General features: G+C 39.7%; 1 protein-coding gene across 11 annotated transcripts in view; it reads left to right on the top strand.

The window, feature by feature from the left end:
- Window positions 1-15,130, top strand: part of LOC110015624 (uncharacterized) — a 143,684-nt gene extending 128,554 nt beyond the window's left edge. For all 11 annotated transcript variants that reach the window (XR_013657965.1, XR_013657964.1, XR_013657963.1 and 8 more), the window contains one exon: window positions 14,367-15,130. The gene's annotated coding sequence lies outside the window, so the exon portion shown is untranslated. The remainder of the gene's footprint in view (window positions 1-14,366) is intronic.
- The last annotated feature ends 1,973 nt before the right edge of the window (window positions 15,131-17,103 follow it).

The following is a 17,103-nucleotide window of genomic DNA, read 5'->3' as shown; positions in this document are numbered from 1 at the left end:
GTCAATGGACATAGCAAGGTGAAAAAGTAAAATCCAAAAGGTCATTTTACATGCTGCTAATGTAACAATTTCCATCATTCCTCCTCAAGTTCAGCTTTTAAATCATTCAAATTTGACTTGAAACTTGATTTAAAGTTTGAATGTTGGTGTTCTTTCTTTGATAATTAACTGGAGTACAGGGTTGGAAAGTGAGATAAAACATTGCAGCTAGCAACTATTGCTCTTGGAATACTTGGTGACTGCCTTGACCTTCCCTCTCAGAGTTATCAAGGCATCAGAGCAGTCTGTTCTGGCATTCCAAAACACTATAAAACTAAGATGAAAATGTGTTTATCTAAAGTAAAAGGGATGGTAAAGAGTTTTCACTGGAACTTCCTCTATTGAGGATTCATTTGCTATCATAAAACCTTCTGAAATGATGTAGTCAAATCGTCTGATAGTGTACCCTTTCTTCATATCAGTATTTAGGTCTTCTGTGGTGTTTATATTTTTGAAGCTTCTTTGAACTAAAGCTCTAACACAGTTCAGATGCCTTTTTACATAAAACTGAAAGTATTTTTGTCTTCAAGTCAACATCTAAAATACACCAGAGGCAAAGGGAGTGCATGATGACCGATGAGTATATAACCTTTGTAGGAGGAAAAATAAACAAAAACGGAATGAGGAGGAGGAAGAAGAGAGGAGGCAGTGGAATAATGAAAACAGCAAAGAAGTGTTTCCATGCTTTTTCCAGCTGTTTTCCCATGGAAAGGCACCGGTTATCCGCTCAGCTTGTAACAATAGACCAAACGAGGCTGGTGGGATCTGGAATTGACAACTTGTGTCTGCTTATTTAAACTAGTTAATGAACTTAATTATCTCCCTCCTTGCTGTGAGCAGTCAATAAACAATTAGTGTGGCATATGGACCCCCTAAACTATGTGTTTTCTATCTTTGAGACAATAGGGTGTCCCTGTCTGGCAGTGGTAAAGTGTCAGTACAGTCTGATTAAAATATGTGGGAAGCAGTAATCAATGTCTTATTCCAAGACTGTAGAACACTATCTTTTCTAAGTATTCTTGTCCTTTCAGCTTTGAAAAACAAAAAAGACGTCACACATGAAACCTTTCCATGAATATTTTCTTTCCTGTCCTCTTCAATGAATTTGTTTTCAAACAGTCTGTTAGGGCTTGCTCTCAGCACACTAGTTGGGCTGTGCCTGAGTCCATCTAACCCAAGTCGGGTTCTTTTGGTAGCTTTAATTCCTTTGGTGTTATCTCTGGGTATTGGCCATTGGCCTGCCTCACACAGTTTGAGCCACAGCACCTGCCCCTGGACTTGAAAAGGGGATAGTGTTCTTACAGGTGCGAGCTATGACTCATCTCATGGCCAATGGAAAGAGAAAATGGTGCCCCGTACTGTTTTAGCATACATGTTAGCCATGCCTGGAGACTGATGGTGAAAAAGAGTTTATGAGCTGAGCCAAGAATGGCTTGCAATTAACTCCCTGTGGCGCTTTTGGCATCCCATGACCGATTGGGGTGGTATGAGAAGGCTGTAATAACATTTCACTGAGGTCCATGGGCCTGTGGCAGGCCTTCTCATTGTAAGCCTTCTGCACTACCACCTTGTTGAAATCATAAACAGCTCTGCTGCGTCTTTATTAGCAGCACTAAATAGGAATTTCTATCCTTGGCAGCAAAGGCTAGACAGGAAAAGTTAGCTGGAGGGAGAAAGAGGAGTGAAATCCTTTGAATATGGATGGAGCTCAGGTGAACTACACCTGAACTCTGCTTGTGAAGTCTTTATAGAGAGGTGTTCCTGACTTTCTTTTGCTTTTCAGCCACCATCAAAAGTTCAAGAGGCAGCACTATTTTGTATTCAGGAAGAACAAAACCTTTCAAAGGTTTGGAATGAAAAAAAAAGTACTTTATCAGTCTGGAAGGTAAATGAGTTAAAGGATGGGCTAAGAGTGTGCAGGGAGGAGAAGAAAAAGGGTGCACCTTGTTTTATGCCTTTACAAGACTTACCTAAAATAATTCATACAATGAAAACCACTTTTCCAAATAAAAGCCATTTCACTTTTATTTCTTAAAGATTGGAATCAACCTTTATTAAAACTAATTAGGCAGCAAATGTCATGAAAGTGGATCTCTTAGTTTTGAACCATTTCAACACCCTTTTTTAGTCTTTATTTTCATGTTATCACCACCTAAGTGTTAACTCTTTCAGGTTGAAGTGCCCTTGGGAATGGAGAACAGTTGATTTATGGAAACAACAGGTCACTCGCAGAGAAACCTGAATGCTTTATTTGAATAATTTTCTTGCAGGAAAAGTTACGATATTTTTCGGGTCTTCTGATGTTTCTTCAGTTATTTTAGGTTTCTTTAAACTGTAAAAAAAAAAAAGAAAAAGCCTAGTAGCACTGTTTTGAATTTTTTCCCCTCAGCTAAAGCAGAAAAATTCTGATCTCTTGGTACGCTCTGTATCCCTGCTGGCAAAGGTTCTGAAGTTTTATAATGGCTCTCCATGGATTTGATGATTATTGCTTTTCTAAGTGCTATTCTTTTCCTCCTACTTATTTTTTTTTCAGATTCCATGTCTTTATTCATGATAAAGTACTGCAAGGCTGCATTTGAAAGAAACATATAACCATTTTCAGGTGTATCTAGTGTGAGTCTACTTTAAACATATTTTTTTGTCAATACTACACTTTTTACAAAAAGTACAAATGTAAAAAAAAGGCTTTTGAACACTTTTATGGTTTATGTTTGGTTACAGCTATAAAATCACATTTGTGCTTGGTTTTATGCACACCACATGTATCACAGTGTAGCTTTCAAAACGACTGTGACATTGTGTAACTGCAGAAGAAATATCTGTAATTAATTTCGTTATGGTTTTTTATCACAACAATCCCACAAACGTTTTTCTACTTTTCAGTCGACTTCTATTTACTTTTTTGTTTAATTCAGGCAGTTATACTTCAGCTGTGCTTCACTAGTACTGCTAAATAGCTGGCTAAAGGGATTAACTTGGTCATGTTGGAGGGTAAGTGGAGGGTTTGTTCACAAGAGGCCCCTTTGTCCTCTTAGGTCACTGATCTAGGGCTTCATATCCACTCAACACTAAACTTTACCCTCCTTCTCTCTCCACTCCAGAGGGCAACAGAATTGGCTGCATTGTGTCACAGGAGGTGGAAAAGAGTTCACTGCTCCACCCATCCACTTTGGTCTTGTAGTGTGTTTTGAACGGTGCTCATCACAACACTGGCCATGCACATGCACACACTTGCAAGTCTGCAGTTGCGTCGCATTTACATTCAATAACCAAAGGAAACTCCTGCTGGGGTAGCCATTCACGCCATCGTAACAGGCTGGTTGTTTTCTATGGGAGAGGGTGGACCTGGGAGGAGAGAGTGGGCAGTTCATGTTCTCCACCCCTGAGCTTTGAGGAAAGGATGGCAAGTGTAAACATTCAATAATGTTTGCTTTATGAGCATGCAAAAGCACCTTCAGACTGTTAAAAAATGCAACTCCTCAGGAAAATAGAAAAAGAGGTTTTAGAAGAATCAAGGTCCAAACTGCTCACATGTTAGGCCGACCAGGTGTTCTGCTGTTATGATTTGGCCTGCCTCAACCCTGCTGTGAGTGGAAGATAACCTTTCTCTTGACCACTGGGTGTGATATCACTCTGCAATGGCTGGGTGGCTGCAACACAACCGAAGGTTGCAGCAACAGCTTAAATGGGGATAAATCATGGCATTGTCTGATTCTCTGCCTATGGGAAAGCTCAGTAAGCCCTTCACTGCCCATTCTGATGATGGAAATTCATTCTCAATGATTCATCTCCATTTACTTAACCATGAGCATCCTATGCCTGCCAGTTTGGAAAGGGATATAGCACTACAGCTTAGCTCGGCCATAAATAGGGTTCTCTGAGAGAAGTTGGTATATGTTTGAAATGCGTGTGATGCTTATAATACATACTTGTTGGGGATCGCTTTTGGGATTATAAAGTAAAGGAAGGCAAATATATCAACAAGCATGCTGTTTATCCGCTGGTTCCACACCCTCCAAAGAGAACCATTTTACACAGGCCAGTTTGGAGAGGCTTAACACCTGATTTTTTTTTTTTTAACCCAAATAAACTAATTCTCTCTCCCTCTCTCTTACTTTTGTCTTCCAATGCAAAGAGGATGAAGCCAGCAGAATGAGCAGAGCTCCATTATTGCTGTATTTTCTTTACAGAGAAATGTTATTTACTAGAAAGATATCATCCCAGCTTTTAATCCTCTTAGTGGTGGATTGCGGTTGTACTTACAGCGCTATGCACCTGCTAAACTGCCTTCTCTTAAAGCTGTATAAACACAGCCGCAGGAGCATTGCCTTCCTAAGCTGAACACATGAGCTTATTTTTCTTTTTCACACAAGAGTTAAGGCAGGAGGAGAGAGCACACAAGAAGTTTAGAGGACATCCTGTTGATGGGATGATGCTTATGGCAGCACAGTGGGACCTTCTTTCTTGCATGTCATATGTGGTTGGAACCCACCTGATGTTTGTGGTTCTTGGGTAAGATGAGAAACTGTGTGTAGATTTTTTTAGTGCAAGATTACTTTTATGAGAAGTTTACTATCTGAATTTTAGCACATGTAAATGGGTTATACTTCTAAAACAAGGCTACAACCTTTTACAACTTTTTTGTAAATAACTGCACTGATTAGAATCTGTTTTTTGTAGCAGTTTATGGGCTAAATGCATTTAAAAATAAAAATTGTTTTCTTCCGAGTTGGTGAAGTCCAGCTTGAGTCATGTTTCTCTTTCTTGTAAACAATCTGGTGTCCTCCTTCTTAGAAAAAGGATTTTATGCCTTGCTGGCACGACTGGTACTGCTCTGTGTTATCGCTGCCTCTAACTTTCAAACAGAGTTACAGACAACACTCATCCTCACACTCCCTGTTGGAATGGAAAGAGCAGCATAGACAGAAGGAGACAGACACAGAAAAAGTGGCCCTTTGTGGATGTGGTGTGTGGATGTAGACTGGAGGGAGCCCGCTTCTATCACAAGCAAACAATTTAGAACTTGAAATATTGGCTGGTGTAATGATTGAACATGGCTCCCTTATCACCGGGTTGCCAGGTTGGCTAGCTTTAACGATGACTTATCACAGGACTGAGGAACGTGGAGTATATAACAAGATTCTCCAACATGACAAACACTGCCCTGAGGAGATGCACACCACACTGCAGTTTGCCCAAATCCAGGGCACCAGGCTCTGGGAGTGGAGAGTACTCCACGGATTGCAGAGCAGCTCCAAAGTGTCCGACAACAAAGTAGGACCCCCCATGTTTTCTGTATTCTGGTGTGGTGATTCTTGCATAGACTCATAAATGTTTTGAGGGCATGACATTTTAGGGTTCAACAGAATGGGTTGTAGTTTAATGTAACCTCAAAGTTTTCATCAGATCAGTTGTCACTGTCAAGTCTAAGGTAGTTAGGTAGTTGCTTTGCTAGGTGCTCTACTTCAGTAAAACTCAAACACCTTGTCAATTGGTCACAGATAGGAACTGGCATTTTACATGGGAAAAGGACTAATCTTTTACATTTGCGGTATCATTGCAATTTATTTCAGCATTGTCATGTCTGATTTTATGTGTCACTGCTGGAGGACTGCATGGCACCACTTTCTCTCTGTATTCATAAAAGAAATTCAGCTTATTGTTGTATTAAATCCCATTGTTTTAAACTGTTGCTAAAAACTCACTCCAATAAAAATTGGGGTGTTTAGGTGTTTTTTTACAAGTTCTTGTAGCAGCTTTTTCTCATGATGGAGGACATATACACTGCGTTTATGAGTATTTCTTTTTTTCAAATTATGGTGAATCAGAAGCAGACAAAAAAATTCAGTTTGAAAAAGCTTGTAGTTGTTACATAGAAACTACATTTGACAGGCCACAAGCTCCCTGGTCTCCTCCATTCTGATGTATCTACTTGCAAAACAAATAGATCCATGCTTGTCTCCATTTTCCTCATCCGAGCTGACATCTGGCTCCAATATATTGGAGCTGGACAGCTTCAATATTGCTTGACATTTTTGTTGCACCACTAATGTTAGCTTGGTGTTGTGAGGGGCAGTAAACTAGCAGGAGAGTGTGTAAACAAAGGGATGATGGGAAGTCAGGGAGGCTCACTCTGTGCCAACAGTCCCGCCCACAACTCTTTTTGAGTTACTACTGCTGCTCCACAGAAACTATGTCCTAGAAAACAACACAAGTTTTTGGATTGTGGCTAAAAAGGTATAATTATCATTAAAAGACAACTTGAAATGTGTTTACAATAGGTCAAAAGATGATCAGAGTAGGACAGAGTAGAAGTTTATTCATAGGCTGATGCTAAAGGTTATACTGGATGTAGCAAAAGACCAAAGAGCCATGACCTTTGACATTGGGGTCAAAACAAAACAGATGCCAGGTGAGATAACTCACATCAGCTTTAAATACATTGATGAGGAATTTTTCACCCTGTCTTCTGTGCCATTGCTTCATATCCTTCTACAACATTTCTCAGTTAATAATATTCCTTTCCAATGGCAAGACCATCCCCTCTTGCATGTTCTTCCCCCTCTTTTTCTGACTTTTTTCTTTGACTCCACGTCTTCTATCTGGACTTTTTTTTTATTAATTGCCCTCTTTACCAGAAAGATGTTTGCTTTCTCTCTGTGTATATGTATGTGTTGCTGTCATTGAAACGGATTTGTTTATAGTTGTGCCCCTTGCTGCTTCAAGTCTTAAAGCGGCGCAGCTGTCAAGAGCAAAAACTCTTGCAAGGTCGGCTCATTTCTGTTTACTTTTTGAACATTATTTACCCTCTGGGGCCTTTAAAAGCACTTCTGCAAGACATCACTTATAGAAAGGAGAGAGAAGGGAAAGGAAGGCGGAGAGTGAAAGGATCTAATAAAAGAGTTTTGTGATTGGATCCTATTTTTCTATTGGTTACACTAGTTTAGTTCTTTGAAATTTGTTTTACGTGTTCTCATGGTTTGGTAAAAATTGCAGGCATATTCTCCATGCAAGTACATTGATATAAATTTGGTGTATTAGCTGTAACAGACCATAATTTTACTCTGCAGTGTTACTACTCTGCACATAAACACCAAATTATAATGCATTAATAAGGGAAGCGATAAAAACATTTTGCATGATAGACCCCAAGGCTGTTGCCTGAATGCAAAGACATGGACCTAGGATTAACCCATCAATAATCACTATCTGCTGTGCCATGCATTTGCCCCTGCAGAGCTAATGATTAATCTCCCCTATATGGGACTGATCACTATCAGATTGATGAATGCACCGACCAATCATGTTCCGGGAAACCCACAGAATGTACATACAATAATAAGTGATGATGAACAGCCTCAGTTGTTGGTTATTTATGCCGGCTGCCCAGAGGAGATGCTGTATGTTTTTATTCATTTATTCGTGGTCAAGTGGGATTTTCAAACATACATTCTGGTTGTGGTCATGGTATTTGGCATTGGTAGAAATGGCATGAAATAAACTGAAGTGTCCTCTGCAGGCTAATTTAAATATATTTTAAGCTTCTCCCATAACTGTGTAGTGTGTAGCTTCTCCAGAACGTGCAGTAGGGTTGAAAGACCTCATGCCCTGAAATAATGGTCCTTTTCCAAAGGTGTGAGAGTGTGTTTGTTTTAAAATGAGTTGAAAAATAAAAATAAACTTTTATAGACAAATTATGTTTCACCATGTACGATGCACTGTATCTACCCCTGAATGATGGATGTAGATTTTGTCCCTCTTGCTTGTTGTTGTTATTCAGCCTGGGCCTCCATGTGTTCCATCCTGATGTCCTTGTATAGTCAGGCTTAGGTTTATTTTCTTTGGATCGACAGAGACACCTCCTCTTGAACTTTTATAGCCCCTCTTAGTGATGTGTATCTGAGAGAGATGACCTGGGTCACCAGGCTTTACAGGCTTCCGTCTGCTTCTCGTCCATGCTGTTTGTTTTTCTTCCGCTTTGCTTTTCCATATCATTTCTTTTCACACGTTTACACGTGACTTGAATGAAAATGACAAAACAAAAATGAAAGCGACTTTAAGATGTTTAAATTTACCAGAAGTGAGAAATAAAAAAATACCAAGCAAACGATAAAAATGAAACACACAAGATGGCTTCTGCATAATATGTGATTTACTGTTTTGTTATTTCTTTTTTTCCCCCCCACAAAACTTTTTAAATGTTTTTTTTCCTGTACTTGTTTTCAAAAATGACTTTACGTTACTAAATGACAGTTAAGTACATTATTAGAAAATTTCATTTTTCAAAGCAACTACTTTTTAAAGCACAAATTTCAATAAATATAAAGTGTCCAGCATAACAGCATATAAATGCCAAAACCATTAAAGAGGTTTTAAACTTTTTTGAATACACAACAACCTCAGAGCAGCAGTTATAACTCTGAACCTGGAGACACATGCCTCCTACCTCCTAACATTCACACAGGTGCCTGTCAGAGAAGAAAGGACTGAAAGGGGAGCTGTTCACAGTCAGAGCACAAAGCCAGGTCTGGAAGATTTATGTCCATATTACAGAGTAGTATGTTAATACAGAGCCCTCCCTCTGCAAATTACTGATCAGACACAAGAAGTTTAGAATCTGTGGGCCTAAACCAAAGTGACAGTTATTGGCCCCTTTGGCCCAAAGGAAAAATCTGTTAAGTCATTTGCTGTTGTGTTTGATATCTCGGTAGAAACCGTATTTTTATGTATTTGATATGGCCTCATTTAACCTTTTAAATTTTCCCAGTGCAATACTTTCCTTTGGCTGAAATTTATAACTCAGAGCTACATTATTAGATACTCAGGAATTACAAAGTATTCCCCGTTGTTGATCCAGTAAACTTGAACACAAATCTGTAATAGTCATGCTTCCACTGTTTTTGCCGTTTCTAACTTAGCACCCGAAATGGGTAAAAGTGTTTTAGTGTTTGTGTTTATTTTGGTAGAGTGGCCGGGATAGGCTCCGGCAGCCCCGTCACCCTGAAAGGGATAAAACGGAATAGAAGATGAATGAATGAATGAATGAATGAATGAATGAATGAATGAATGAATGAATGAATGAATGAATGAATGAATGAATGAATGAATGAATGAATGAATGATGGATGAATGAAAGATTAAAGTCTAAATAAACTGTGAATAAAAAAGTGTGCACAGTGTATTGTGTTTACAGTCTTTTGTTGGAGTTCCTGCTGAGCCTCATAAGGAGCATCCCACATCTTGGCCTTGGCCACACTCCCACCACATCCAGCAATCATTATTCAGTTTGACAATAAAAACAGCCAGACAGAGTAAAGATGTTTATGAATTTTACAGTAAAATTCTTTTTCTATTGATCCAGCGATCTTTGATGGTTCTCTTAGCCCAAATACCGGTACCTTTGGACCATTTAAATTTCACACCTGTTTGTTAAATTACCAATCTGCAACTTATTGATTTTCCATCATTCATTTTGTGTTACTCATATTTTTGTCACACACAGCATGATTCACACTTGCTAATAATTAATGTAAAAGTCTTTTTAACCGAAAGAGCAAACAAACGAAATACTTAGGTAAATAGTAGCATTTTAGATCTGTACTAGGAAAAAGTTTATTATTGAAATATTTTTGTTGTTTATCTTGTTTGTTCATTCTATTAAATGCTATTGTTTCTTTATAACAAATTTTTTTTTGCTCTTTTGGTTTTGTGTTTAGGTTTTAAACGTATTGCAGTGTCAGTGGCAACACAGTTAATAGTGTTGCCACTGATACTGACATTGATAATGCATCACACGCTAATCTGATGCAGCAATTCCAGTCAACAGCTGTTTCTAGGCTATTAGTAATTTTATTTAATGTAATTTCTTCTGATTATTAGACTTATATGGACTTAACACCCTCCTTTTTTGGATAATGCAGGAAGGAAAATAATGCAATCTTTCGGAAAATAAGGCATATTTATTCATCAGGTAAGCTTTCTATTTTAAAAGTCTAATATGTAATTTTCTAATAGTTAACTGTCAATCTACAACACTCATCTATGAGACCAAGAACATCTGAGTTTAGACACAAAGATGCACTAGCCTGTCGCATATCTGTTAAGCTGAAAGTTACTGTCATTTTTACAAGTTTGTCCAAAAGTATTGATAGAAGCAAATTAGAAATTAGAAATACCTGAGTTACAACTTTGACTGATTTTGCCTGTAAATGGAATGGTTAGATCGGTTCACCAGATTCAACAACCTGGGGAAAAGTTAATACCAACCAAAGTACTAAATAATTAACAACTAAATCAGAATAGTAATGGCTAAGTTCATGTTAGTACGCAGTGACTGGTTTTATTGATAAATGCAATAACTATTAGAAAGGGGACTGGCAGTCTTCAAAATTATAAAAAAGAAAAAAAAAACTCAGCAGGAATATTTTTTGGCCCTGAAGCAGCAGTGTCTCAGTGTAGAAAATGCTGGGTCTATGGTTGTTACCTAATCTGCAATCGGGTAAAATCATTTAGACATAACGGGTCAATCTGTGCCAAATATAAATTCCATTCAAATTTCCAAATTTTTGTTTTTTTGGATCATGTGATGTATCATGTCTAACATAGAATTAATGAGTTTGCTGATTTGTCCTTTTAGTTTTCAACTGGTTGGCTTACAATTTCCATTCTTTTTTATTTGTATTTAAATGTTAAAGCATGTATATGGATATTAATTCATATTGCACATCATCAATCAAATGATAAACACATGTTTTATACGTATGCTGACTTGGACTTAAACAGCGTTCATTTTTGGCCTCTTTTCTAAGTCCACATGTCTAACAACTGTATTTCTGCACTTCTGCACCCTTATCAGGTCTGTTTGCACACATTTAGGTAATTTTAGTGAACAAAACACTTTCTTGTTGTATTTTTTTTTTTGTTTTGTTTTTTACAGTGAACACACACACATTGGACCACATGCGCAGCAATTAGACCACATCTGAAGAGCATTACCCATTCCTCCAGTGTTTACACAAGGTCAGTCTTGATGGGAGAAAGTGGGAGGCACAGATATTGTTGTGACACTCTTTGTAATGCCTTTCTGTACACACTGGCCAGACATGTGTTTCCCCTGGGGTGCAGTGTGGTTATACTTGACGTTTGGTGTAATGAACGTCAGTGCAAGCTGACAGTTCATTCAAATTACAGATGGATGGGAAGTCAGGTTGGAGTCAGATCTTTCTTTTTTGCTGCTTGTAAAATATACTGTATATATTTTTCTTTTTTGTATCTGACATGGGGGGGATCATTACGCTTACTTTTTAAATAGAAAGCATCTAATTGCATGTAATTTTCAAAATACGTGCGGCCAGCCCTGAACTTTTTTCTTGGCCGCACAGATCCAGAGGAAGGGTTAAGGTTAGGATTTTGGTTGGGGTTAAGGTTAAACCATTAAATAGTTCATGAGCGTGACTGTTTCTTCGGCACACAGCTCCTCCAGGGGATCAAATGCGGAGAACACACTTCCCACACCTAAGTGTGTGACAGATAATGGCACTTTAACTTTAAGTTTAATTTTAAAAATGTGCAACAAAATTCAGCCTTGGACGCAGTTAAAATACAAGCAGAAAAACGCAGTAATGTGCATCTTAGCTGCACACATTACGTGTCGCCTTCATCACTTTTTGTGCCGGTTTTTCTCATAGTTTGTCTCAAAATCAAGCAGAAAGATAATTGTGTGGCCTTCATAGTTGTCCATGTTTCTTATTTACGATTCTTTGTTATAAATCTTCTGTGGGTTTTCTTTGCATATGCATGTTAAGTTATATTTTTTACACTTAAATATGTAAAAAAAAAAAAAAAAAATGAATTGGTGATTGTTCATTTTTTGTTTCTTTTAATGTCTGCATGTCAGTGTGGATCAATCCATTGTTCCAGAATTCGTATGATCATCACATTTGTATGGTATTATGTTATGGGATTATGCTAATTAAAAGGCAGGAAGCCACAGTGTGTGAGACCTGTATTATACTTAAAGATTAGTGAGCCATAATTGTAGTGTTGGGGCTTCCTACTCAAGCTTTAAATTGTGCTTCTTTACAGCTCCCATCCATTTTCATCTCCCTGTCTTTCCGCCTGTTAAAGCTCCACACTTCTGCCTCTCTCCTCCACCTATCCTCAACCTGGTTCTTGATCCTTACACTGGTAGCGGATAGTTCTGTTAGGATTAATATTTTCTGGCCCTTTGATGTCAGAACTGTATTTCACAAAGATGGAGATACAATGGGGGGGTGGGGGGGTGATGGGGATATAAAGAATAAGAAGCAGGAAGTGAAAGAGAGAGTGGGATAAGGACACAGAGAGAAAAAAAACAGGAAAGGTGTGAGGGATCTTCTGTTGGCAGCTTAATGTATAATCTCATAGTGTGTGCATGGTCTTGAGCTGTTGTGTGTATGATTTTGAATGCAACTGTATGTGAGTGTATGTGTGTGTGGGGTGGTGTCCCTCCTGGCAGCTTCTCATGCTTCCTCCTCAGGCTGTGTTTGGAGAGGCGTGTCATTGTTGCTGTGGGCTAGCAAAGGTCAACGGGAAGAGGGGTGCATGGGCCACGCTGCTGCTCCTCACTGGCTGCCAGGCAGAGGCTCCGGCCTTGTCCATTAAGCCAATCACTCACAGCCAGCTGACCCCTGACAGCCTATCAGTTTACTTGGCCTGGAGGCTGAGAGCAAATAGACAAAGGCAGAGGTGCCGTTGAGGGTTATGCTATTGGAAGAGAGGCTGGAGACAGAGCAAGAGTGACTATGAGTGCTCAGCACTCTTTCAGCTGAGGAGCCAAAGGTGAGAGCAAGTCGTGGGCGAGAGAACCCTTAATCTGTGGATGAGGCGGGCACCAGGAGCCTCCATACAATAATTACATTAGAGTTAAATAGATCCCTGTATCTGAAAGCAACACATTTATGCCCTGCAGGAGAATCCCCAGCTAATTGTAATCCACCAGGACAGAGCGGGCGCAAGACGTGCCTACTTTTCAAGTGAAGAGGTTTAGGAGAATGCTTTTGTGTCATTTACTAAATGTATTGAGTGCAAGCATGAGCTCCTTGTTCAGAAAAATCCTGACACAAATGAAAAGAATCAGCTCAAAAACTCCCACATTTGACAAACAGAGAAGAATTGATTCATCCTCTTTTTGGGATATCTGCACATCAATATGCACTTGTGCTTACATACATTATGGCCCTTGGCTGTGGTGCATGTTGGCAGCGTTGCTTGGAGCATTGCTTGAGGGATAGGTGGACGGTGGAATGACAGGATGGAGAGATAGACTACATGGAAAATGATTGGATGGAGTGAGAGAGGGGGGTGGCAAACATATCTAGCGAGTTGAGCCAGGCGCAGCCGGAGGGGAGGAGAGGTTGATCTGTTTAGTGTCCGTCTCCCGCTTTCACTGGTCATTAAAAGTAGGCTGTTATCAGACAGCACAGGGAGGACTAACCAACCAGCAAGCACAGAGCTGCATCTTCAGGTAACAGCTCCTTATCTGTTCACTGATTGCCTTCACGCTCCCAATCCGTCTGACGTTGGCATCTCAATCAGTCTTTAAATAATCTGCCTCCTTCCAGCACCAGATCCGCCTCCATGCTTACGTCTCTCCCTCTTCCATTCCAGCCCTCACGCCACACTTGTTGTGTACAGGGTGATTTTGAATATTAATGCAAGTAAGCACTTACCAAAAAAATAGTATTTTGCTGTGAGCAAATGCACCTCAGGAAGATCTTGGTAAAGAGCTTTTGGCTATATTTCCTATGATTCACAGCTGACAAGTAATGTTTTGAAAGGTTGTGCATCTCACATAAAGCCCGTCAAGTGTTCCTTCAAATCCTGGATTATTTAGGCTGCTACTTACGCTGAAGTCATGAAGTCATGTTCCAATAACAGTGACAAGTGAACAAGTGCATCATGATTGTTCTTACAGTAAAGAGAAAAATCAAATTGGCTTCCCCAACTCAAAATCAACTTTTAAAAGAGTTTCTAAGTCTTGCTGCCTATAGCGTGAATGACATGATAGAACTGGCTGGCCACTCACCTTCCACCCATTCCCAGGACCACCACTGTCAGATTTGGAGCCTTTCCTACACTTATACTAATGAAATAAGCAAAAGAGTAATTTTAGGGGCAGAAAAAAGTAATGGTTAATTCATAGGGGTGTAACAATTAAGTGACTTAATCTATTAATCAGCGTATTGAATATATAGCTACGATTCAACCAGATTGATCTGTCTAAGGGAAGTTGTTCTTCAAATCCAACTGGCCTATGTTGTTGTTTTTCTTTTGGCTTTTCCCATCAGGGGTCGCCACAGCGAATGAGTCGCATGGTAAACTTGGCAATGTTTTACGCCGGATGCCCTTCCTGACGCAACCCTCTCAAAGCAACTGGACTTTGGACCGGCACAGAATTAGAGAAGGGAACAGGGAGCAGCACGGAGTCGAACCCCGGTTTCACGGACGGAAGGCGCCGCAAACCAGCACGAGCTAAACCGGCTCCCCCAAATCCAACCGGCCTATACCCATATAAAATTGTTTCTAAATGAGATAAATTATTTATATCAATCTTGGAAAAGACTACTGATTGACGCGTTGCCGGTTTATTTTACTATAACGTGAAAAGAAGCAGTACCATCACACCGGACAACACACATGTGAGAACAGCAAAAAATGATCAATCCATCATTACAGTCCAATGTGTGGAAACACTTTGAATTTATCAAAGAAAATTTAGCATACAATGTGCTAGAATGTTCTAGTAATGTTCTGTTTAGATTATTTTGATGTGGAAAAACAACAATGGACTAAACTGTATGAAACTAAAATGTGATTGGATTTTTCATTAATTCTTTTTATTTTGTTTGTTTGTACATATATTAAGTTTGCACGTGTTGTTTTAATTTGTCAATTAAAACCTGTGGAAGAAAGTGATTTGAAAGAGATGCAAGAATGAAACATATTTGAAATGGCCCTTTGTATCCCAACAGAACTTAATTCTGAGTTGACTTTGAGGCTTCAATCGGATGTCTACATTTTCATATTTGTTAAATAAAAAAATGTCACAAAACTTGCCACTATGCAAATACTGCTTTATGCTTGACCAAATACCTCATATTTGTCTGTGTTTTAACTCTATGACACAAAACCTACACCGGGGTGTGTCAGTATGCAGGTGTTATGCTTTCTGTAAGATATTTTTACAGACTTTTCAGAAACACTGGAGACTTCAAAGGAAAGGGTACAAGAAAAATCTCTTAAATACACTGACCAAAAATATAAACTCAACACTTTTGAGTTCATACCATTTTTTATGGTATGAACTCAAAGATGTGAAACATTTTCCACATACACAAAATAACCAGATCTCTGAAATATTGTTCACAAATCTGTCTAAATCTGTGATAGTGAGCACTTCTCCTTTGCCAAGACAATCCATCCCACCTTGCAGGTGTGCCATATCAAGATGCTGATTAGACAGCATGATTATTGCACAGGTGTGCCTTAGACTGGCCACAAGAAAAGGCCACTCTGAAATCTTCAGTTGTATCACACAGCACAATGCCACAGATGTCGCAAGTTTTGAGGGAGCGTGCAATTGGCATGCTGATAGCAGGAATGTCCACCAGAGCTGTTGCTAGGGAATTGAATGTCCATTTCTCCACCATAAGCCGTCTCCAAAGGCGTTTCCGAGAATTTGGCAGCACATCCAACCGGCCTCACAACCGCAGACCACGTGTAACCACACCAGCCCAAGACCTCCACATCCAGCATGTCCATCTCCAAGATCGTCTGAGACCAGCCACTCGGACAGCTTCTGAAACAATCGGTTTGCATAACCACAGAATTTTTGCACAAACTGTCAGAAACCATCTCAGGGAAGCTCATCTGCATGCTCGTCGTCCTCATCGAGGTCTCAACCTCACTCCTTAACCGACTTGAGTGGACAAATGCTCACATGCGATGGCGTCTGGCACGTTGGAGAGGTGTTCTTTTCACGGAGGAAACCCGGTTTACATTGTTCAGGGCAGATGGCAGACAGCGTGTGTGGCGTTGTGTGGGTGAGCGGTTTTCTGATGTCAATGTTGTGGATCGAGTAGCTCGTGGTGGTGGTGGGGTTATGGTATGGGCAGGCACATGTTATGGGCGACGAACACAGGTGCATTTCATTGATGGCATTTAGAATGCACAGAGATACCGTGACGAGATCCTGGGGCCCATTGTTGTGCCGTACATCCAACAACATCACCTCATGTTGCAGCATGATAATGCAGGGCCCCATGTTGTAAGGATCTGTACACAATTCTTGGAAGCTGAAAACATCCCAGTTCTTGCATGGCCAGCATTCTCACCGGACATGTCACCCATTGAGCATGTTTGGGATGCTCTGGATCGGCGTATACGACAGCGTGTTCCAGTTCCTGCCAATATCCAGCAACTTCCCACAGCCATTGAAGAAGAGTGGACCAAGATTCCACAAGCCACAATAGACAACCTGATCAACTCAATGCGAAGGAAATGTGTCGCACTTTATGAGGCAAATGGTGGTCACTCCAGATACTGACTGGTTGTCTGAGTCCCCAGACCCCCTCAATAAAACAAAACTGAAGATTTCAGAGTGGCCTTTCTTGTGGCCAGTCTAAGGCACACCTGTGCAATAATCATGCTGTCTAATCAGCATCTTGATATGGCACAGCTGTGAGGTGGAATGGATTGTCTTGGCAAAGGAGAAGTGCTCACTATCACAGATTTAGACAGATTTATGAACAATATTTCAGAGAACTGGTTATTTTGTGTATGTGGAAAATGTTTCACATCTTTAAGTTCATACCATAAAAAATGGGAGCAATAACAAAAGTGTTGCGTTTATATTTTTGGTTCTCAATAGAAAGCTGGGTGACACCCACCACCTAATGCAAGTGTAGCAGTCTTACTTTCACACCTATTTAAAGGATATTTATTATGAAAGAAAATGCATCATATTTGAGAATTTATCTATTTTTACCTTCTACTTCAAGACTTTTTCTCCTTATTTCAACAATT

Source organism: Oryzias latipes, chromosome 9, assembly GCF_053564925.1.
Source record: "Oryzias latipes strain Hd-rR chromosome 9, Olatipes_Hd-rR_3.1".
Classification (NCBI taxonomy): domain Eukaryota; kingdom Metazoa; phylum Chordata; class Actinopteri; order Beloniformes; family Adrianichthyidae; genus Oryzias; species Oryzias latipes.
This window is presented reverse-complemented; position numbering and strand designations above follow the sequence as displayed.